The sequence below is a fragment of the Leptonychotes weddellii genome, chromosome 5 (assembly GCF_054177405.1).
Source record: "Leptonychotes weddellii isolate Sample4059 chromosome 5, ASM5417740v2, whole genome shotgun sequence".
NCBI classification, from domain to species: domain Eukaryota; kingdom Metazoa; phylum Chordata; class Mammalia; order Carnivora; family Phocidae; genus Leptonychotes; species Leptonychotes weddellii.
The window spans coordinates 62,323,277-62,346,735 of record NC_138373.1 but is presented as its reverse complement, the minus strand read 5'-3'; the positions used below and the strand labels follow the sequence as shown (position 1 = coordinate 62,346,735).

The window sequence follows — 23,459 nt, the reverse complement described above, 5'->3', positions numbered from 1 at the left end:
AACTCCCTGAGTTAGGACTTCTGTTCTTCCTCCTGAGACTGAGGACCCTCCAGGGTAGGATCTGAGCTTTATTCATCTTTAAACCCCTAGTGACTAGCTGACATTTACTAGGTGATCAAGAAACTTTGTGATCTAGAATGATATTCATCATCCGTCGCATCAAAGAAAGACAGCTGTCCCACGCAGGAGCCCACTGCAGGGGCTAGCTCCTGGGGACGGCAACTTTGAAAGCCAGACACTGTCACCCCATCCACCTCCACTGCCCTTTATCACAGTAAGAACACACATTGCATGTGTTAGGACTGAGATGCTGGGAGGCAGTAAAATGCCTCCTGATTAATTAAGGTGGATTAAATAACCCAAATAGAAGATTCTGGGAATTCTGTCATTTTAGCTTTATTTTGAAATGTTCAGTGGCTCCTCTGCATGCCATGAATCATGCAGTGAATAAGTGATTTAAGGTGACTACTAGATTATGCCCAGGAGGGCCTGTCAATATGGCTTTGCTATCAACTGCCACTTTATATCAAGGCTAATGGAATGAAATGCAATATGAAATTCTGGTTTGGAGAAAAATAAAATGGTGGTTGTCCATTGATTAAATTTACCTGAAAGTCTGACATTGGCATCGACCAAATGTTGTATTTCTGAATGAGTCATGTGCTTTTAAGAGGCTGCCAGTAAAATGTCGCTTGCATTTTAGACTGATCACTGCAAGCATCTGTGCTTTAGATTAACTCCTGTGTTCCTAGTGCAGACTGAGCGCTCAAACTCCACATGTGCCCAGGCAGGACCGTGGGCCTGGAGTGACCCTGTCTGTCCCCTGCCGAAAGTCCAGAACTGGTGGGCTTCGACCGCAGACCAGAAAGAGCCTCGGGGATAAACAGGTCCAAAGCTTTGGTTTCAAAGATGAAGAAGCCGTTCTGCGTTCACTTCCTCTTGCCGCTGTAACACATGACCACAGACTTAGTGAGTTAAAAACAACATGGTCTTATTATCTTATAGCTCTGGAGGTCAGAAGTCTACAATAGGGACATAGTGCGGGATTCCTTTTAGAAGAGGGTGCCTGGATGGCTCAGTCGGTTAAGCGACTGCCTTCAGCTCAGGTCATGATCCTGGAGTCCCGGGATCGAGTCCCCTCATCGGGCTCCCTGCTCACCAGAGAGTCTGCTTCTCCCTCTGACCCTACTCCCTCTTGTGCTCTCTCTCTCAAATAAATAAAATCTTAAAAAAAAAAAAAAGAAGAAGTTCCGGGGGGACTTCCTTTCCTTTCCCTTTCTAGCTTCCAGAGGCCTCCTGCATCCTTTGGCTTTTGTCTGCCTCCTTCATCACTAAAGTCAATAGCATAGCAGCTTCTGTCCCCCTGATCTTCCTGCCCCACTCTTGTAAAGACCCTTGTGATGCTATGGAGCCCAGACAGATCATCCAGGACCATCTCTCCATCTCTTAACTTAGTCACATCTGCAAAATTCCTTTTGCCATAGAAGTTAACATATTCCCAGTCCCAGGGATTCAATTATACACATCTGGGTAGAAGGTGGTGTGCAGCCTACTGTGCTGGCAAAAAAAAAAAAAAAAAAAAGGAAATGTGGCAAACAAGCCACTGAAAATATTTCGTTTTCACGGAAAACATTGCTGTCCATTGACCTCATCTTGTCCACCTTCGGCGAGTGTGGCTGTGAGAACACAGAGCGTGGGCACAAGGATCATGCAGGCTCCAGCCGACCTGGCTCTGCTGTTCACCAGCTCTGGAATCTCGGACCAAACAATTCATGAATTGTCCATGTTGCTTCAGCATCAGAACCTCAGAGGAAGTGGCAGGAAATGAGGAAGGAGAGACAGTGTGAGTGAACCTGAACTATCATGCTGAGGGATCCCAGGTAAAAATGTGAGTTCCGGGAGAGCAGGGCTCTCTGTTGCTCTGCTTCCCCCGAATCCTCAGTACCTGAAATCATCAGTAACTGAAATAATCTAACATGATGCATATTTCATGAATGAAACAATGAGTGCTGTTTCACGAATCTGTACTATGAAGGCCATTATGAAAATCATTTATGCAACTCTGTCTTGCCAACCAGATGATAAGCTCCTTGAGCAAGGGGGCCAAATCTTCTCTTTTACGTGCTCACATCACCTAACACCTAACAGGTGCCTGCTCAGGTGCATCTACCTGGTAAGAACCTACTAGCTGCCGGGGCGCCTGGGTGGCTCAGTCATTAAGCGTCCGCCTTCAGCTCAGATCATGATCCCAGGGTCCTGGGATCGAGCCCCGCATCGGGCTCCCTGCTCGGCGGGGAAGCCTGCCTCCCCCTCTCCCACTCTCCCTACTTAGGTTCCCTCTCTTGCTGTGTCTCTCTCTGTCAAATAAATAAAATCTTAAAAAAAAAAAAGAACCTACTAGCTGCCTGCTTACATGCACTTACTAGTCAAACTACTAATAGATTGTAAATGTAATGTTCTCTGTTTTCACAGATAAATGCACCTGTGTGTTCCCCCCTCCCCCGCCGCACATGCCAACCTTACAGTCCCTAAATGCAAGCCCCTCCCACTATTTGCTAAAGGCTTTCTCTGGCCACCGACTTGCAGGCAGCGCAGACCTGCCAGACCACCCATGGCTGATGGGAATTAGGATAAATAGCCAAGCCCCTCACCTCTGGGATGAGATAACCCCAAAGTCCATTCTACATGAGTCTTCCAGCATTCCACAGTAACGTGGAGCCTTGGCTGCCCGTGATGGTAATCTGCTCAAAAACATATGTTTGCTGCCTTCCTTCCCTTCCCTGTCTCACTTCCCCACTCCCCTAGCAGCGCTTTCTAGAATCACCTCCCAAGTAAAACTACCTGCATCGAATCTTTGTCTCGGGGTCTGCTTCTGAGGCTACAAAGCACGCATACCTGCAGCCACCAGAAGCCGGAAGAAACAAGGCTTCCCTAGAGCCTCCGGAGGGAACCCAGCCCTGCTGCCACCTTGATTTACGCTCAGTGAAGCAGACGTTGAGCTTCTAGCCTCCAGAACTGTGAGGGAATACATTGCTGTTGTTTAAAGCCACCAAACTGTGGTAATTTGTTATGGCAGCCGCAGGAAACGAATATACTTTTACACCGAGTAAGTCATTCCTTTAGCAAAACTGAAGCATCTTGAGAAGTGCTTACATCTTTCAGACCTCTAGGATTTAATTTCTCTGTTTTGAGATGGAAACATACACATTCAGAAGTAGTTATCTGAAGCAGGTAACATTACTCCCCTGTATAAAATCCTCCAGGGGTTTGCATCCATCTTAGAATAAAATCTTATCTCCTCACTGGGCTGCAAAGTACCACGTGGCTCCCGGCATGTGCCCTCTCTCCAGCTACATGGGCCTTCTTTCAGAGCCTTGAATGAGTCTTAGAGCCCAGCTGTCTTCAGCCTGGAACCCCGTTCTGCCTGATGACTGCATGGTTAACCCTTCTTCCGCACTCCGACCTCAGCTTACACACCAGCCCTCTGAGAAGCCTTCCTGGGTGCCCCACCTGAAGCCACGATCGGATCACCCTGCCCTAGTTCTCTGCATAGCACAGGTCGGTGTCCTGGGTTTCTCCTATGTGATTACTATTTGTTTCATGTTTTCCCCTCCTAGACTGTAAGTTCCAAGGCAGGGATCTTGTCTATAATTCACTGTGCTATCCCTAATACTAGAATTGGCTCTGGCATAGAGTCAGGGTTCAGTGAATATTTGTGAGTGGTGAATAAAAGAATAAATGAATTCTGGTGGAGATGCGATTTAAAGGCTTTAATTATTTCCTCTTTAATACAGGTTGCAAACCCAGATGTCTGCAGTGCGGGAGGCTCAGTAAGAGAATGCATGGCTGGTCAGCAAGGCACAGACCCTGACAATTCATTCTGCCATGAGGAATTTGGGCTCCATGTGTGACCAGTTTTTCTGATTTTTTATTTAAAGACACACCCAAAATCCAGGTTTTCATATGAGGGCACCAGTTTGTAAATATTGCCTCAAATTGCTTTAAATACTGTTTGAGCCAACAGAATATGTCTGCCAGTCAAATTCAGCCCAAGATTCTTATTTTGCTGCCTCCTCTTTAGTCTTCCTTAGTTCCCAGGGCAGCAGGAGGTGAATAACAGAAGTACTTGAACTGCTAGCTTATCAGAGCTCGAAAAGGGAGGAAGAGAAGTGTAGTTTTAGAAACACACACACACATAGAAACACACAGCCTAGTAAGAATATCCCGTCGGCCCCATCCAGAAAGAAAGAAAGAAAGAAAGAAAGAAAGAAAGAAAGAAAGAAAGAAAGAAAGAAAGAATTGAGAACAGAACCATGACATCTTGGAGCAGGCTGGGCCTACTGTCACACCCCAGCATCCAGAAAACACAGCCGTCTTTTTGTGAGGTGTTTGTTGCTAAATGAAGCAGGGACCAAGGACAATTGTGGATACTAGAACTCTACTTAAGTCTTCAACCTGCAAATTCAGTGACCCCTCCCCCTTATCCACAAGGGATACATTCCAAGAAACTGCATAGAGTACTGAAACCCATATGTACTGTGTGGTGTTGTACATGCATACCTATGATAATGTTTATTTTATAAATTAGGCACAGTAAGAGATTAGCAACAACAATAATAGAGTAATTAAAACAATATTACACTAAGTGAAATAAGTCAGAAAGGGAAAGACAAATACCCTAAGATTTCACTTATTCAGAATGTAAAAAAAAAAAACAAATGAACAAACAATAAAAGCAGAAGCAGACCCATAAATACAGAGAACAAACTGATGGTTGCCCCGGGGGAGGAGAGTGGGGGGAGTGGCAAAAGGGGTGAAGAGGTACAGGCTTCCAGCTATGGAATGAATGAGTCACAGGGATGAACGAACAACACAGCATAAGGAATACAGTCAATGATATTGCAATAGTGTTGTGTGGGGACAGATGGCAGCTCCACCTGTCGTGAGCACAGCGTAATGTATAGACTTCTCTGGAATCACTACATTGGACACCTGCAACGAATGTAACATTGTGTGTCAACTATGCTTCAACTTAAAAAAACTATAATAACAAGTATGAGAAGGTGGTCTCTCTTTCTCAACATATCTTACTGTACTGTACTCACCCTTCCTGTAATGATGTGAGGTGATAAAATGCCTCCGTAACGTGGTGAAGTGAGGTGAGAGGCACGGATACTGTGACATAACCTCAGGCTACTGTTGACCTCCTGATGATTCTGTTTCCACGTCACCAGTGGCCATGAGTAACTGAAACTGTGAATCAGGGGGAACTACTGTATTAAATAAGAAACTCTGCTTAGAACGTGTTGCGATACACTATCTTCATTATGAATGTGCACGTGCTGGCTTACCATCTATGGATGTACTTTATTCAAACACGTGCTCTTCACTCCCTCAGATTTCTGCTAACAAAGTGTTACTGACCCACCCCTCTTGGTGTCTGGCGCACTCTCAGATTTTCAGGCTCAGTATGTGGTTGCTACTGTCAGGTGTAGACTTAAGGGGATGGAAATTTAGATTAGATGAAATCTCACACCTCAGTACGGAATGGGGGAAAGCCCCAGGTTAGAGCCTCAACTCTTCCGGTAACTATCAGGTGACCAGGGACAGGTCAGTGACCCTTCCAGGGCCTCAGTTTCCAAAGCTGTAGAACACCGAAGCTGGTGATGAAATGGCTTGCAGATCCCGCCCTGATGTGACAGTCTCTGTTTATATGACTGCCTCGGAAGGGATGCCACCTGTTGCTTCAGGTGTCACTTACAGGCTTCTGTGATGCCCACCAACATCTGCCAGAGTGGAAGCAATGGAGAGTGAGTGCAAAGATCCAAGGCAGGAGATCGTAGTCAGCTTCCTACACATTCTCACTTGACCAGATCGGGCTTCTGGAGAGCAATTTCTATAGGAAACCCCTGTCAGGTACGCCTACCTCTTTGTACCATGGCCTCAGAGCCACGGCTGTCTCCTGGAAGGAAAAGAAAATTGTTCTGAACAATTCTGGGAAGGGTGTTGAGGAGGATTATTTGTGATCACAGACAAACTCAGAAATATATTTGCTTCTTAATCCTTTGGATAAATGATTCATAGAATGCGTGCATTTTAAGGAATTGAATGCTTTTTGTTGTTTTCCCGGAACTCTCCATTTCTGAACGGTCTCTAGAGGCTAGTAATAAATATACGCAGCCATAGAGTGAAGTGATCATGAGAATGCCCTGATGCGTCTGTTACATTTGCTTTAGAAAAATTCATTAATAAATAAACATATTCCATAAATATACCAGATAAAACAAAGGTAATGAGATTCGCTTTTAACAAGTCAATACGAAGAATAACAAATGATGACTTTTTAGGAGATTTTCTTGTAAGTTTCCTGAAAGCCTCATAAATCTCTTTCTTCACCTACTTTTACCCATGACTATTTTCTCCTGATTAAAAATTTACCCTCTTAACAATTAAAAATCCACAGTCAATTACACAGAGTTACAGAAAGATGACAAGAATGTGGGAAACAGCAAAGAATCATGGGAGTGAGTTTTCTGGTTCTTCAAACTCTCTTAATGTCCCAAGTGATCCACGGCTGTGATCCTATGTCTTTCCTCGGGACAGTTGGTGGAGAAGAGGGATGGGCAGCAGGGATGAAGTGTGATTTGGGCAAAGTTAGAAATGCTGCAATGACTGTCCCACCAGCACTGTCTTCTGTGTCTATAATTCCCCCAGGGTCTGGCACATTGTTAGGACTCAAAGGAATGAATTACTTAAGTCTTAACTGGCCAAGGTACAGGGTCACACTTGTTTTGTCCAACAAAGTGTATGTAAAGGACTAGGATGGACAGGGGATCCCACTAGGCTTCCACAGCTTAATGAACATACCCCCTAAGCTTAAAGGAGCCATGGGAAAAAAAAACAGATTTAGCATCTTTCAGACCTGGTTGACTCTAACTCCATATTTACAAACCTGCTATGTGACCTTGCACGAGATATTTAATACCTCTGAGCCTATATTTTATTCTCATCCAGCAGGTGGCTATAATAATGGCTAAATCACGTGATAGTTGAGGAGTCTAATAAAGCATCATATGTAAATTATTTCACCCAGCACTGAACGTAGTAGATGCTCAATACATGTTTAGGTTTTCCTCTCAACTCATCCCTGCACACTAACCCCTTGGCTTTTATTTTAATTCTGATTCCTCAAGTAAACCAAGTAGAAAAAAAATGTTTAACAACCTACATGGGATTTCTTTTTCTCCTATTAATTTCATTGCATAGTGATTTACCAATTAAAGTTTGTATTATTATTTGGTTTGGGAAATTCATGGTTAGAATCTAGAAGAAGGAACTATTCTAAGATACAACGAGTTTCTACCTATACTATGAAAGAGTTTGGAGATGTGAATTCACCTTTTTTAAAGATTTATTTATTTGAGAGAGAGAGAGAGATCTGGGGAAGAGGCAGAGAGGAAGAGAGAGAATCTTATGCAGACTCCTTGCTAAGTGCAGACCCCGGTGCAGGGCTCAATCTCACAACCCTGAGATCATGACCTGAGCCAAAATCAAGAGTCTAACACTTATCCAACTGAGCCACCCAGGTGTCCTAGGCACTCACCTTTTTAAAGACTGACCTTTGTTTTGGGAAAATCTTTAAGTGGCCCTTTAACTGCATGGATCTGAAAGAAAGTACTCTATTATTGTTCCTGGTGCTTCGAAGTAACCATTGACCTGAACGCAGTGTTCCACATTGAGAGACGATTTGTTTGAAGTATTGAATCATAGCTAGATTTAGCTAAGCTACAGCCATTTAAGAATTTCTTGCCTCTTTTGAGGGGTTTGAGGGAAGGGTACTGGGAATGTTTCTTAGCTCTGTGTAACTTTAGAAGGCATTGTGCACGTTGCTGCTTGTACTCTGGAGATTGTGAAAAATCTAGAGCGGAGAACTAGCAGAAGATAGAAAGGAAATATGCTTCCCAACAAAACATTTTTCTTATCAGAACAGAATCCATGGAAAGTACCCAAACTGAGCCTGACACAGTCCAACTTGGACCCGAATAGCGACTCTCATAAATGATATTATTAATGAATAAATAGCCCAGAATATACTCATATCAAACCTTTACTCATCCTGAGCATAGGCATGGGATCTCTCCAAGGGAAGTGGATATTTCTCTTGTTAATTACAAAATGAAAAAGAAGTGAATTCTGGGACAGGAACCAAGAACTTGGGAGTGGTACTTAGACTGAGCCACCAGCAAAATGCTTCTTCTCTCCCTGTGCTTAATAGCTGGCATCAACTGTCCTACCAGTAATACATGGAAGGTCTCTTCTGGGGCCGCGACAGAGCTCACACAGGTGTAGGTCATGAAGAATCACTGTGCCCAGAGCAACAGCCTGTAACAATCGAGGCGGTGGTACAGTGGTTCTGAGAGAAGGCGATGCCTGAGAACAGGAGGATTTCTTTGAGAGCACACACCAGACAGCACCAGGGGACAACAGTCTTGGTCTTGGGAGGGCCAGAGGTTCTTCATGCGTAAGTGGAGGCCCAGGCAACTTCCCTTGGTAATAAAGGAAATCTAACCACATCATATATTCATAGACTGCTTAGGCTTGGATATTTTGTTTACTCATGAATCACTTCCCTAACCATGCTCATCTCAATTGACTTGGTTAAAATAGTTTCTAAACCAATTCTAAAGACAGAACCTGAACAAAATGCAAACCTTCTGTACCTAATCACCCAAACCTGACATCCCATGGCAGCCCACCCAGTGAGCAAACCTGCAGTTTCTGTGCTTGCTCTTAAAAGATTTTTTCCCCTGCTTTCTGCCTTTTAACACAAAGAATAAGGAGGGAGAAAAAAATATGTGGAGCCCAGTCCAGTCACGATTTTTATTCACCAGATACAAATTATTTCTCCATTAGAAATTCAGTTCTGAATTATGCTTTAGTAGCAAAACTGGCCCTGTGTTTTATTCATAAAGGAAGCCCGTGAGATCCCCCTACCCGAGCTCAGTTGGAAAGAAGGACATTTCTGTGAGGCTGTTCATCCTTTGCCTAATCGCATTTGCAGACACCACCTCAGAAAAATAAAGCAGAAGAGAAAATCACTCGGAGGCATATCTAATGCACAAGATAAACATAAGCTACTGGAAAGATGTGTAGGAACAGAAACAAGGACAGAAAAAAAAGAAAGAAAGAAAGCACAGACCATTTGGAACAGAGGGAAGGAATCACACACCGCTCAGCAGGGGAAATCACTGCATTTCATTGAGGCAGGTGCACTGAGCATGTTTACATATTAAATCATTACTAAGATTTCAAGAGCCTATGTAAGGCAATGCCATAGATTGATTCGCATGCTATATATAATTCCTTAACAATGTTTGATGTTTTGCAGTCAGAAAAATAGTTCATGGGAATAGTTCACTGAAAAAAAAAATTAAACATATTTATTTAGTTCTCTCTGCTGAATGAAGTGGCACAACTACCATTTGTATTTTTTTCCAACACCATAAAAATGTCTCCATTTGTTATGCATAACACTATATAAAACAGGGTACAAAGACGATTCTTGCTTGCTTACCCCAGCACAAGAGTGGAGGAAATGGGATGGAAATCTGGCCTCCTACTAACCATGTTCTGAGGTGCTATGCAAGATGCTGAGAGAGGAGACCCTGGTAATGAATCTGAGAGCCTTCAGACTCACCCTTAGCAGGGGGCCTCGAGACTGGGAAAGAGAGACTCAGATTGCCCTTAAATCCTGTTTCTGGCAAGCTTGGCCTGGGCTTCGTCCCAAGGCTTTCTTGGGAATGGAAGTGAGGAGAAGGTAGAACCCCCTGCCCACCACTCCGGAAACCGGAAGCTGACCAATGGCTCTGGCTCTCGTTCCCTTCGGAGCCCCAGCAGGAATTCCTGTCTTTAACAGGGGTTCCCCTGGGACAGGAGCCTCTGAAATTTCACAAAGCCCTTTGTTTCCTACCACAACTCTGCAAAGCTGGTTGGAGCTCTGCACCTCGAAGGCCACAGCTGCATTTTCCCATCGCTTCTGGAGAGCATTCAAGAACCCCTGTAATGGAAAGTCATCCCCAGTTCTCAACGACCACCTTCACTTGTGGACTCAGAAAAGTGACAAGTCCCTCTTCTGGGACTCTTTTCTCACTCACAGAATGGGAGGACTATTCTAGGATCTCTGAGGTTCCTCCCAACTGTGAAACCCTACACCTCTGAGTTTTAATGTAAAATAAATCATGTCCGGGACTGCTAAGACCATGAAAGAAGTGATGACTATAAATATGGCTTTATTACTTACTATCTGAGTGCCGGGCATCTCCATGGATGCATAGTCCATAATACAACAGAAAACAGAAGCCAGAGGGATTAGGTCTCCCTTAGGCATCCTGCCAGGCGTCCACATGCAGGAACCTCTAGTCAATTGTATTTGAGTTCCATCACAGTTTGATTAAAGCTCTAGGTATGGGGCGCCTGGGTGGCTCAGTTGGTTAAGAATCTGCCTTCAGCTCAGGTCATGATCTCAGGGTCGTGGGATCGAGCCCCGCATTGAGCTCCCTGCTCAGCAGGAAGTCTGTTTCTCCCTCTCCCTCTACCCCTCCTCACCCCTCACTTATGCTCTCTCTCTCTCAAATAATAAGTAAATAAATAAATAAATACTCTAAAAGAATAAAATAAAGTTCTAGGTATGTCTGCACATTATCTGCATACACACACACAGTTACGCATTTTGCATTAGGTACTTGGCCATATTTTCCCCTACACACTCTCATGCAGTAAATTAATACACTAGGACATCACCAATGACTGCCTTAGATGACAGGCTGTCTTTGGCGGATTTCAGTGACTAAACATTCCTGGAAGGGGCCCGAGGTATGCCTGCTAGTTCTGATCTCCACACCTTAACAAACACCACTAAAACAAATCCACATGCATGCCCATTTTCCAGATGAAGAGACACAATGAAAGAAACGATACACCAATAACATAATTCAGACAGCTGTTTGGAAATGGCTGGATGTTTGATTTTATTCAGACAACCATTGTTGGCTGGTTTTTTCACGTATTTTGGCAAATGTGTTCAACCTCTTTCAAGACAAAGCCCCATGGAAATGACTGCGCACCCCTTCCAGGCCAAACCTTTGAAGAAGTAGTTCTTGCTTTGTGTTCTGTAATAGTCCATTTTTTCCCCTTCTGGTTAATTTTAAGATATAATTTGTGTTACCATTATAAATAATGTCTTATTTTCTCTACACGATGTAGTTGATTAGCACGGGTATGGTGCAACACTGTCCATCTTCTATTCAGAGCCTTGCTGAATTCTTATCCAGTTCAAAGTTTGCCCAGTGATCACCAAAGCAGAAAGCGAGTAGCCAAAAGCCCAAATACTAGAGGTAGGCTTCCTGGGTTTTAATCCCAGACTGACCATTTTAACTTTGGGAAAATTTTTGTCGGTATGCCTTCAAATAGTTCGCTTCCTCTATTTGCCTTTTCACTATTTCTTGGGTCTCTTTTCACATGGGTGCTGATATTTCTGCTTCTACTTCCCTATAGCTTCGCTTCTCTCTCAATCTATCTTTTTATCCCGTCCGGATATTTTTCAAATTTTTTTGATCCAATCTTTCATCTTATTTATTCAGCTGTACCAACTCTGTTATTCAACCATTCACTAAATCCCTTATTTCAACAATTATATTTTCAAAGTTAAGATTTCAAATTGCTGCTTCTTTATAATTGCTTGTTTCTGGGGCATTTTTCAGGAGTCTCCCATCTCTCGCTGGTGATGTGAACTGTACTTATTTTACATTCTTCATCGATTTTATCTGTTTTTGAGGTGGTTGACATCTTTATTGCTTTGGAGGTGGGGGGCAGGTGCTCAGGAGCTGTTGGGGGGGCGGGCTGCTTCCTCTTCACCATCACAGGCTTCTGGCTGCGCAGGATGGTGCTCGCTCTGTGGGTGGTGGCCAAGGGCAGATCTGGGTGATACCTGTTCTTGCGGATCATGGGCCCGCTGCTGCTGGGTGTGGCCCAGGCATTCTTGTTGATGGTGGTTCGCACCAGGAGGTGGTGGGTTTTCGTTGGCCAGATCTCCACTTCATGACCAACACTACACCTGTCCTGTAGCCCTGGCTCCATGCTCACAGTCGTTTTTTGTTGTTTTTTTTTTTAATTCAAATTAGTTAACATATAGCGTAGTATTGGCTTCAGGAGTAGAATTTAGTGATTCATCACTTATATATAATACCCACTGCTCATCCCCACAAGTGCTCTCCTTAACGCCCATCACCCAGTTACCCCATCCCCTCCACCTACCTCCCCTCCAGCAACCCTCAGTTTTAGAGTCTTTTATGGTTTGCCTCCCTCTCTGTTTTTATCTTACTTTACTTTTCCTTCCCTTCCCCTATGTTCATCAGTTCTATTTCTTAAATTCCACAGAGGAGTGAAATCATGAGATTTGTCTTTCTCTGACTGACTTAGTTCTCTAAGCATCATACCCTCTAGTTCCATCCACATTGTTGCAAATTCCACGCCCACAGTCTTGCAGTGAATGGACCAGTTGTAGCAAAGGAGTTGCAATCTGTTGGATGATTGGGGTAGGTGCTATGTGCCTGCTTGTTCCCCTAGAACAGAAAGCCCAAGCAGTTTCGCACAAGACCATCCATTGCAGGTGGGTGGACATGGTGGAAGCTCCTTTCACTATGGTGGCCGAGAGGGAAAGAGGATTTTTAATTCTGCTTCGTCTGGGAGAGATCTGCCCATTTTGTTGCCTTTGTTTGTTTGTTTTCATTTTTCTTGCACTCCTCAAATCCCTGGCAATTTCCCTTATGGCTTTATCTTTTATCCTCTTAGGACTAACAATTGCTTTAGCTAGTAGTGTCTACCCAGAGAAGAAAACCCAGGATGTAGTTCCTGTCCCACAGAGAATGGGCTCAGGTCTAAAGAGCCTTTAGAGTTGTAATTTCAGCTCAGACAGCCCCTGTTCTCCTCAGGCATCCTACCATTCCTTTGGAGAAATCTCACGGTTACTCAACCAAGGGTTTGCTCTGTGCGACCCTGATTTGTAGTGTGTCATCTTCTGTTTCTGTGATAATGACCTTGCCCTTGGGGTAAGTGGGGAAATTCCCAAGCCTGCCAATCTCCTGTACCCATCTACTGACTTCCCCTCCCAGCTGGGCTCCTGAGCTACCCTGGTGTAACTGACTTTGCGGCTTCAGACTGGCTGTCTTGCCACATGGTAGCACTGGGGTTGACCGTGATCCCTCCAGAGAAGGAAAGGAGGTACAACTAGGAAGTTGTTCCCAGCCCCTCCCCCATTCATAGCTATGCCCTATCCCACCCTGGGCCATCTTTCATGCAACTGTCATTCTTCCTACACAGGACTCAACCATCATTTCTCTCTACAAGTTTCTTGATGGTTTGATCACTTGCCCATAGCATAATTTGTGCTGAGATTCCTTGGATACATCTCAAGGCTCTAGCTTCATTAATGTGAACAATGCAAAGATGGTCTTGAATAGTTGTTGCCCCTTCTGGAAGGTTTCCTTACCTCCAGTCACTGGCCCCACTCACCTACCTTTCCATGCTAGATACCATCAGCTTAGCCATTCTGATACATCACCTCCAGCTGGGCATCTGCCCTTCAAAAACGGCTGCCTCTCAAAAATGGCACTTTGTTGTCTATGTCATGAACAGCAGATTTTTTTGGCTATCATTTCAGGCCCTTCACCATTGGGTCTCATCCCAAAATCCCAGGCTTTTATTTCTCTAGTCCCCCAGAACAAACTCATATCATTTTCCTTCCACTGTGGATTTCCTCCTCAGGACTATCCTTTTTTCTACCTCTTACCCACATGCCACCCAACCTGGTTCAATAAATGGTTGCCTGATTCTCCCCCACTGGGATTGCTCTTTCTGACCCTTGAGCTCCTAATGCAAGAATTCAAACACCATTAATTTGGGACATATCATTGGCTGCTCTCTAATATTTTGAAATGTCCTCAATTAGATTATGCATTCCTAGAAGGTAGGAGTTTTTGCCTTCTCATGTATATCTCCCCCAGTCTTGAACATGATGTTATGCACATACAAGGGAATCAACAGTTATTTATCATTTATTGATTGATGGAGGCCTTCAACAAATTCCACAAGTCACCATAATTTGGAAGCCCATAGGCCAGATAGAGGTCAGATCATTTATTTTCTCTCTGCTCTCTCAGCATTATGCCCACCACCAAGATGCTTGAAGCACTCTATAATTCTATCCTTGACATCAGAACAGCTTCACTTCTATCCAGATCTATGGATAAGTAATGCCTTCTCTCTGGCATCTCACAATGAGAGCCCCAAATAATAATAATTCATTTGTTGTGTCTTGTGCTAAAGAAAGCAGTGCCCTTCTGGAAGGTGGATGTGTTTTAAAGGAGGTAGACTGAGTGAAATGACCTTGTCTTACCCAAATTAGCAGCCAGGAAGCAAATAGGACTCATCCCAGATGAGACTAAGCTTGCAATTTTTGCTCAGTAGTAGATAAGCTCTTGAACAAATCTAATTACTTGATATCTAATCTGCCAGCTTCAATAGGTCACCCCTCATTACTTGGGAGCATCTTAAATTTACAAGACAATTGGAAATGCTGAAGTTCTGAACATCATGATTACTCACAAAATACTTTATTATAGGAAGTTTACTCCTGAGCAACTTGAACTTTTCTATTTACAATCCTGATCCCTGCAGTTTCAAAGTCGAAATAGAACATCTGCAACTTTATGGGCCTCAAATGCCAATACTTTGAACCATGGATTTGACTGCAAAACCATATATGTGAGAGTTTAAAATATGATTACTTGAAAAATCGTAAACACACAATTGCATTAACCATTTCCATCTTGGACCTCTGTTATGTTCAGCCTTCTCAAATACAAAGGAGGAAAGTTGGGAAATCTTCATCAATGTTATGTAATGGGAAAGAAGGAAACATTCAGAGCTAAAGGGCCTAGATTAAAATCTTGGTCTGACAATTTTCTAGCTGTATAACTTGGGACATATACTTAAACGCTCAAAGATCTATTTTCCTCTTCTGTAAAATGTGAATAATAATGCCTATCTCACAGGATAGCTGGGAGAGATAAATTAAATAATAGATGTGGAAATGATTAAATAGAGCACGTTGTAAACTAGAAATTATTGTCCATATATTGGTCACCATCACCACCTTTCTTCATTTAAAAAGCCATAAGGTCAATGTATGCAGGACCCTAAATTCATTGCCCTAATAGATCAGCAAAGAGTCCCATTAAAAAACATGTATTTTAATTAACACACTTTATAATTCATCAGAGCACTGTCTCTAATACTCAAGGACACTGGTTTTCCATTTACTAACGTAGTTCAAACATTCAAAGCGCTTAGCTCCCAGGGACATTGTCTGGAAATCTTGACATGGTCATCTAAGAATAATTAAATAAATGATCAGCAACAAGAGGCCTCCTCATGTTGCCAAGTAGCAGGCTTTTGATGTGTCAATGTACTCTAGGCTTTCCTTGTCAGGTTCACTGATACTTAGAGAAAGACCTCTTACTCTACACAGAAACCATTTCAAAATTATCTCAGAAAGGTGAGAATGGTATATATTTTTTCAAGTGGAGGAGGAAATAAATCTTGCATCTTCACTGATCATGCATAGCAAGGCTAGGCAATCCAAGGTTTTCTAGGGAACCTGCTTTGTAAAAATTTCCTTAAGAAAGCAATTCCTATGAAAGAATAAAAAAATTATATCTCAAAGAAGGGAATAAAAGAACAAAAGTTATGTACTCAGTGGTTAGAGTAGCTTTATACACAGAAACTTAGGAACAGTTCTATTCCCTTTGCATATTTTGATGATTTGGACTTCTCTAATAAGCCACTATGAGGTCTTTCTAAATTACTATTTGATAAAAAGAATTAAAAAAAAACAAAACAGTTTCCACTCTCTCATTTGATGTCAAAAGAGAAAGAAAGCAAATCAAAGATGTAAGGTAAAATTATAGACCACGGTTAAGTATCTCCAATGGTCTAATGGGTTGGTCCGAGGTATAGTTTATTGAATTCTACTGGATGTTATTGAGCTGTTCAAACCAGAACTGTGTGTTAAACTATGTTTCATTATATGTCCACCATCACAATTCAAATAATAATAATTCATAGTAAGAGTTACAATTTATCATTTATAATGAGTCAGACGCTATGTTAACATACTTTCTAGTATGGAAAATTAAGCGATATGCCTAAGATCACACATCCAGTAAGTGGAAGATTCCAAGTCATGTTGGTAACAATGCAAACAGCCTGCCAACATGCTACTATGCATGAAGAAAGTGCTGATCAGATATTAATTGATTATGGTTTTGACGGAATACAATGGAAGTATACTTATTTATAAGAAGTCACCCGTCACAGGGCTGCATTTCTATAGACTTGAGTTAAAAACCTGTCAAAATTAAGGGTTTAGTGCATGTAGAATATTTGATCAAATAGTTCCAGATAATCAAACTAAATCTAGAATAGAAAAATTGCACCTAGATCTATCTCTGATAAGTAATCTCTTTTCCGACATCATTTTACTTTTGAACAGATAGACTGCATAGGGGACCTGTATATGAGACAAGGCACTAAAGAAAATCTCTCCAGCATTTAATACCCAATGATTAGAAGGTGAAATAGCCCTAACCTTGAATTCCCTCACAGTTTCAGTTATGCCCTGAACACTACATTTATGCTGTAATTTTGTTTCATTTTGGTTTAAAGAAAGACGCTCTTATGGGCAATGTCTATTGAGCTATGGTGGTCAAATATTTATTAAAAAGAGCATATTGATTTGCAGATTATAACTGACCACATATGAACCCTTCTTTCCAGTGACATTCTTATTTAAGATATTGATTAAAGGCTTTTCATACAGAAAGCATTTTTCTTGTCAGTTCAGTTATGCTGGCTTTTGTAATAAGCTAATTTGATTTCCTTTTTTAACCTTTGTTTGATTAGGGGAACAGACATTTGCATTAAAATTCAAGAGAGATGAAGTCTATCATCGATCTTGACTTCCTCATGGACCTCTTGTACTCAGCGAAAGATGATTTAGAGAATGTCAAGAGTCTTGGAACAACCATAATGAGGGAGGGAAAAAAAATCACTTCAGACTTACAAACCAGCAAGGGCTTATTTGACAGAAAGGGCAATTGCATTTGGTGGATATGTTTTAGAGAAATCAAATTCAGGAAGTTTAATTTTGTTCTTAAGCCAAGTCATTAAGAGATCTATGAGATGAACTGCCATTAAAGAAGTACAAGCTAGTTAAACCAAAACATTTCAAAACATCTGAAGAGGTTAAACAAAACACATACATTGTTACTTGCCACAAAGGAAGACTAAAAGTAAATTCTAATATTTCTTTCTAAACATGTTCCTGGTAAAAACACTAACCTCAAAACAAGTTTGTGATTTAATCCTCTACTGTTGTCTGAGAATTGTGGGAATAAAACCCATATCAGCCCTAGTCCCCTACCAGTGTACCTCAGGATTAATCAATTCTCTTGCACAATAAGACTCAAAGCTATTTGCAAATTATTTTATTTACCCTGGCCTCTGGATCCTTTTCATAGACAGGAATCAATGTATTTGGAGCCTCAGTAGATCAGATCCATTGCTTATTCCTGTAATTACCCCCAAAGATCTTTATTTGGATCTTTTCTGGAAGGGGAGGCTCCTCCCATTTTCTGAGTTATTCACTGACTTGGGATTTTTAACACAAGAGCAACTGAGCACTGACAATGAACCTAGTGATGTAGTAAATGTTCAGTGGGTATACTGAAAGTATATCAGGTGGGCCCACTCATTCTTTTTGGTATAGCTATTCAGAACATTTTCAGCTAATACGATGCAATAGTGAGCAAAACCAAAAGACAAGGGAAAAAAAAAAAAAACTTGGTTAAAATCTCCCAAAAAATTGGTTGCAAAATTTCTGGTTTCCAGTATAATTGGACTATCTCTCCCAACTCAACTGAATAAATTTTCATAATTCTAGGTTGCTTGGAAGAATTTCTGAAGTCAGCAGGCGATTGTTAATTTCTTTCTCAGGAAGAGTCACTGAGTATATTTACAGAAAGTGACTTTCCATTACCCATTTTTCTTACAGAGATGGTTCATCTTTAGTCCCAAATTTCTAGATTCCACAGCTTACAGTGTGGTTTGGCTATCTTTTTATATTAATTTTTTAATCAGTGTGAATAAATGTTTTTTTCTTTATGTTAACATAAGCAAAGATTCTAGGAAACTAACTTTTTAAAAACTTAATTCAATTTGGAAGTAGAAGTTACTCAATATTTGGTATTAGAGGTAAATCTGGTGTTTCTTTTCTTCAGTGAGTAATGTTATAAAATTATGTATATATATTTTAGGGACTGCAGATGAACTGAGGTTGTTTATATGTAAAATATTCTTAAATTAAGAAAATAGTACAACTAGAATACTTTCAAAATCCATGAAGTTGGGCTCTTCTACAGTAAAGATGACACTATTTTATTTGATGTCTAACAAGTAATAGAGATGAAAAATGTTCCATTTATGATAACAAGTTTCCAAACTGTTAGTAGTATGAAAGTAGGAAAATCCATAAAACATGGCAAAAGACTTTAAGAGAGGTATTTTCATATGTCCCATATGGGCAAATCATTAACTGTTCTTTCATGTTATGAATCCAAAAGTATCTATATTATATTTTATATTGTGTTAAAATCAATATAACGTAATATAAAATTCATCCAGAGGATAATATATTTATGTATTCCTAAGGCATTTTTAGTTGAAGCATTTACTTGGACTTTAATTTTTTAAATAATGCTGCTCAGTTTCCACCTGTATCGTTCCTCCAGGCTCATGGCAGAGTCAACAGTCCTAGCACCTGGGAAATCCATCAGACTCATCCGACTGGAGGTTTAGAAGGCAGACACATCATTTTTTTAATATTCAGTTGCCTTTCAAATTCACTGAACAGAATTCCTTATCTCATAACAAAGATTTTACTAGAGTATTTATGTGTAATTTATCAGAATAGCTGCCAAGATGTTCAATTTTTTTTTTTTTAAGGCAGGAGCTTTATGGAAGACAAGATTGAGATTTAAAAAGCCTGATTTTTCATGTTCTTCATTTTCCCTGTGGTCTCTGAAGTTTAGTTCATTGGTAACCGCCATGTTACTGTTCCTGTCTCAACTGGCTCCTCATTACTCAAAGCCAATAATAATTGCTAAATATGACTAATATCACATGGAAGGTCACAAAGTTCACTGCTAGCTCTCATTCCAGCTCAAAATGTTTTCAAGGTTAATAGATTGATTTTGAGCTGAGATATGATGCATTAATAAAATGGAAGAAAATGAAAAATTTGGCATCACCAATATGCGGATAGTTTTAAATGATTCATTTGTTACATTTGGACTGTAGCCATGAAATTCATTTGATATATATCACATAGTTATATTCTAACCTAGACACTAGAAAATAAATTAATGATACATTTTAACATTAGACAATTTTACACACACACACACACACACACACACACACAGTCCAGGATGAGAATTAGGGCACTGTAACTTACTAACTATTCCAGCTGAGGAATATCATGTATGTAAAGGAGAACAAGATTGAGACTTCACTAAAATACAGTTCAGTTAAAACTATAATTCTAAGAGGCTGGTAGCTGATTGCTTCCCTTGGTCTCCTTGCTTGGAGCAAGGACAAATGAAATTCCTGATTTCATCTCAGTTCTGTGCTTCTTATACTCTGCGGGGCCCTGGTTTCAGTCTACAGAAATCTCTTATTTTGCCTGCACCCTTGATTGGATCTGATAAGAACTCTGGGAAGCCAGAGAGTTCCTTACCACTAGCCTTTTTGATCCTGCCCAATGCCTGCTTCCGGGCCCATTCTTACAACCAATTCCTGACCTGGAATTTCAGTTGATGTTTCATGAGTCTGAGGATCCCTGGCCTCTGGTTCTGGCCTGGACTTATGGTCTGGCCCAGCTTCGCCACCAAATAGAAGGCAGCATTTCCTGAGAGTTTTCCAAGTCTCTTTAGGCTTTATGGTCCTTATTAAGAACAAGTCACCAAAGCCTGTACTTCCTTCCTTTCAAATGTTGTTCAATTCACCATTCCTCTTAATTCTGTAGGGTCTAGATTGCTAAATGCACCTTTATTTATATAGGTGCACTTAGTGCACCTTATATAGATTGCCTTTGTTTTCAGGCTCTTCCTAATTCCTAATTAGCCCAACCATGATGAATATTGCAGTGGGCTTCTCTGCCCCTCCCCCGACATCACCAGTGACTTCCCCTTTCCTTACAGAACAGCCCACAAACCTTGGTGTGGCTTGGCTTGGCTCTCAAGGTTTCCTCGCTGTTGTGCCACATTCTTGTTCTCACTGTTCTTAGGGAACAGGTGGAGCTGTGATCTGCTCTTGACTCAGTTCTCCCGATTGCTAACTGCAAGTTTAGGAAGGTCGCTTAATCTAGCTGAGCCTCCGTGTTTCACCTCCATACAATGATGAAAGTACAATCTTCCTTACAAGTTTTTATGAGGATTAGTCACACATTGCATAAAATTCCTAGTGTGTTCCATGGTATGTGGCAATGGCTCAAGGCCCTTGTCAGAAGGCTTTGTTCCTCGACTACAGCGGTTACCACTTTTTGCCTCTTCAATTCCCACTCTGTCTTTAAGGCCATGTCAGATCCCATTTCCTTCACAAAGACCGCTGTGATTTACGATCTCAAAATGCAGTAGTGCTTGATCACTTCCTATTCTTATCATTTCTTAGTTTTTCAGGAGTGAGGGTCTTGTCTTCCCCACTAGATCATAAGTTCCAGGAGGACAAACTAAGAGTTTGCCCTCTGTCACTAATATTTTTGCTGCTTCTTGGCCTTGCCTGGTTCCCTGCATTCAGTGTCCCCTTGCCCCAAGTATTTCTGAGGACCTTCAGAATGTGTCTCCGGGTTCATTACTATTTCCCTTGTGTGGTGTCCAGTGTTTGTTGAGTACAGTAATACTTGTCCAAGACAGCCTCATCCGTACGTTCCCAGGCTACCTCCCTGAAGCATTTCTACTGTCCTCATCGTCATCCACATCATGTCTGCTGAGCACACTGGCTACCCTCCCTGCAGGCCGTCATGTCCACTGATCATCAGCTCATCACACTTCGGCCCTGGAGTCCCGCTCCTTGTGCCCCCAGCGTCTTATGAGAATTTTTAGGAAAACAGTCCTTATGTAGGGAAACATATTTTCCCTGGGATATGAATTTATTGGAAAGCTGCCAGGAAAAAAGCAGGGTGAAAGATTCAGAAGCCCCTCATCCAACTTGTAATAAGGCTTTATTCCCCGGTGAAGTCTGGACCCTTTTTCCGTAGGCTGGTTGCCTCAGTACCTCCAGCAAGTAGACTCCTAATGAGGCCCCTCCCAGCTCACCAGCCAGCTCTCATTTCCAGCACTAGCATCTGCTTAGCAGCAAGCTAGAATCTGCTTTACCTTCTTTAATAACACACTGCTGGATACACACATAAAAACCAGCTAAAGATCAGTAGACCAATTATCTTGGTCCAGTCGTATAAATAAAATAATTCGGAGCATTACGTTGAATCTGTACCATGGAATTTTATGTTTTTAATTGCTGTTTTGAAATTGTTTAACTATTGTTTATCTTTTTTTAAGGTTTATTTCTTTATTTGAGAGAGAGAAGGGGGGCAGCAGAGGGAGAGGAAGAGAATGTCTTAGGCAGACTTAGGCAGAGCATAGAGCCTGCTATGGGGCTCCACCTCATGACCTGAGCCAAAACCAAGAGTCAGATGCTTAACCAACTGTGCCACCCAGGCACCCCTCTTGTCTACCATTTTATAAAATATGAATAAAGGAGAAAAATGTCTGTTATTTGAAACATGCATACAGAGGAATTTACAGCACAAGTCCAAATAACCAGGCTGGGGAAGACTAAGCTTGGCAAAAGCGCATGTTCAGAGAAAAACTGATTTTGCTTTATGCCCTTTAGCCAGACAACACCAAAGTACTTCCAACCCTAGACTGAGAAGGCATGAAAGAATATTGCTTAAGGTCCTTTTTTTTTAAAAAAAGATTTTATTTATTTATTTGACAGAGAGAGAGAGAGAGATAGCGAGAGAGGGAACACAAGCAGGGGGAGGGGGAGAGGGAGAAGCAGGCTTCCCGCCGAGCAGGGAGTCTGATGCGGGGCTCGATGCGGGGCTCGATGCGGGGCTCGATCCCAGGACCCTGGGATCGTGACCTGAGCCGAAGGCAGACGCTTAACCAACTGAGCCACCCAGGCGCCCCGCTTAAGGTACTTCTGAATCTACACAAAGTCCTGAGAATTCAACACGGCTCCCTCGTGATTTTGGTATCATCATTAGCTGTCCCTAGTCCCGGTGAGCCTCATCCCCAGTCTGGTACACTTACGGTTCTTCTGTTAACTCTTCCTAACCTTCCCTGAGAGGATGAGAGTGATCCTGAGAGGCAGTGATGGAACCTGCTAGAGGCCTCTCATGCAGCAGTGCCCTGGCCTGCAGGAGTCCTCCTCAGATTCTGAAAGAGAAACAAGAAAAAGTAAAGGGTCATTTGAAGAAAATTAAAAAAAAATTTTTTAAAAAAAGAGAGAGAGAGAAAAGTACTATGTTTTCCTATGGCTTACCCTCTGGTTTTCAGTCTCCTAACTACAACGGCTTTACCTGGTTACTTTAAGGATTTCAAATCTGCATATAACACCCAACACAAATACATACCCCAGACAGATGCATACACACACACAGAGACTCTTTCTAAATTGAAAATATTAAGACAAACCAACAAGAGATCAATTTCACAGTTGTGGCCATTTTCTAGTGACGTAAATTGGGGCAGTAACTCTACGGAATTGATTTTCCAGACGATATGAAATACAGATATGGCATGCACAGAACATTAGAACCAGAAGTGACCTTGGAGGTCATCTAATTTTATTTCCTCAATTTGCACATGAAGAAACTGAGGTCTCAGGAAATGATATAATTTGTTCAAAGTCAGGTATATGTTCAATATTAAAGCTTGGCATTAGTTCCCAGGTCTCTCTAAAATCTACCTTTTTTTCCATTCTGTCCTCACTTGCCCTCCCTTGGGGCTTACAAACTGAAATTGTCTTCTTAACCCTGATTTTTGTACTGGAGGTTTTGCAAACAGCTATCCTGCTCAACTGTAAACATGTTTTGTGGTTTCCACACATCCTATGTGTAATATATTCTACAACAGCTGAAAGACTTGAAAGAAATCTAATTGATACTTCCCTTATTTCTAGTGTTTGGTACATTCATTTAAGAATTCTGTCTCTTTCTTTTTTTTTTTTTTTTTAACAATAACCATTTATTAAACATTAAAAAAATTTGTTAAATGCCAGCA

General features: G+C 41.6%; 1 long non-coding RNA gene across 4 annotated transcripts in view; it reads right to left on the bottom strand.

Moving 5' to 3' along the window:
* Window positions 1-380: 380 nt before the first annotated feature.
* LOC115942419 (uncharacterized) overlaps window positions 381-23,459 on the bottom strand; it is a 53,211-nt gene continuing 30,132 nt past the window's right edge. For 2 of the 4 annotated variants that reach the window (XR_014145532.1, XR_004077022.2), the window contains exon 3: window positions 22,263-22,613. This is a non-coding gene — a long non-coding RNA (uncharacterized LOC115942419). Of the gene's footprint in view, window positions 946-1,653; window positions 1,805-22,262; window positions 22,614-23,459 lie in introns of those variants that run through there. The other 2 variants (XR_014145533.1, XR_014145534.1) reach the window with 2 other exon arrangements.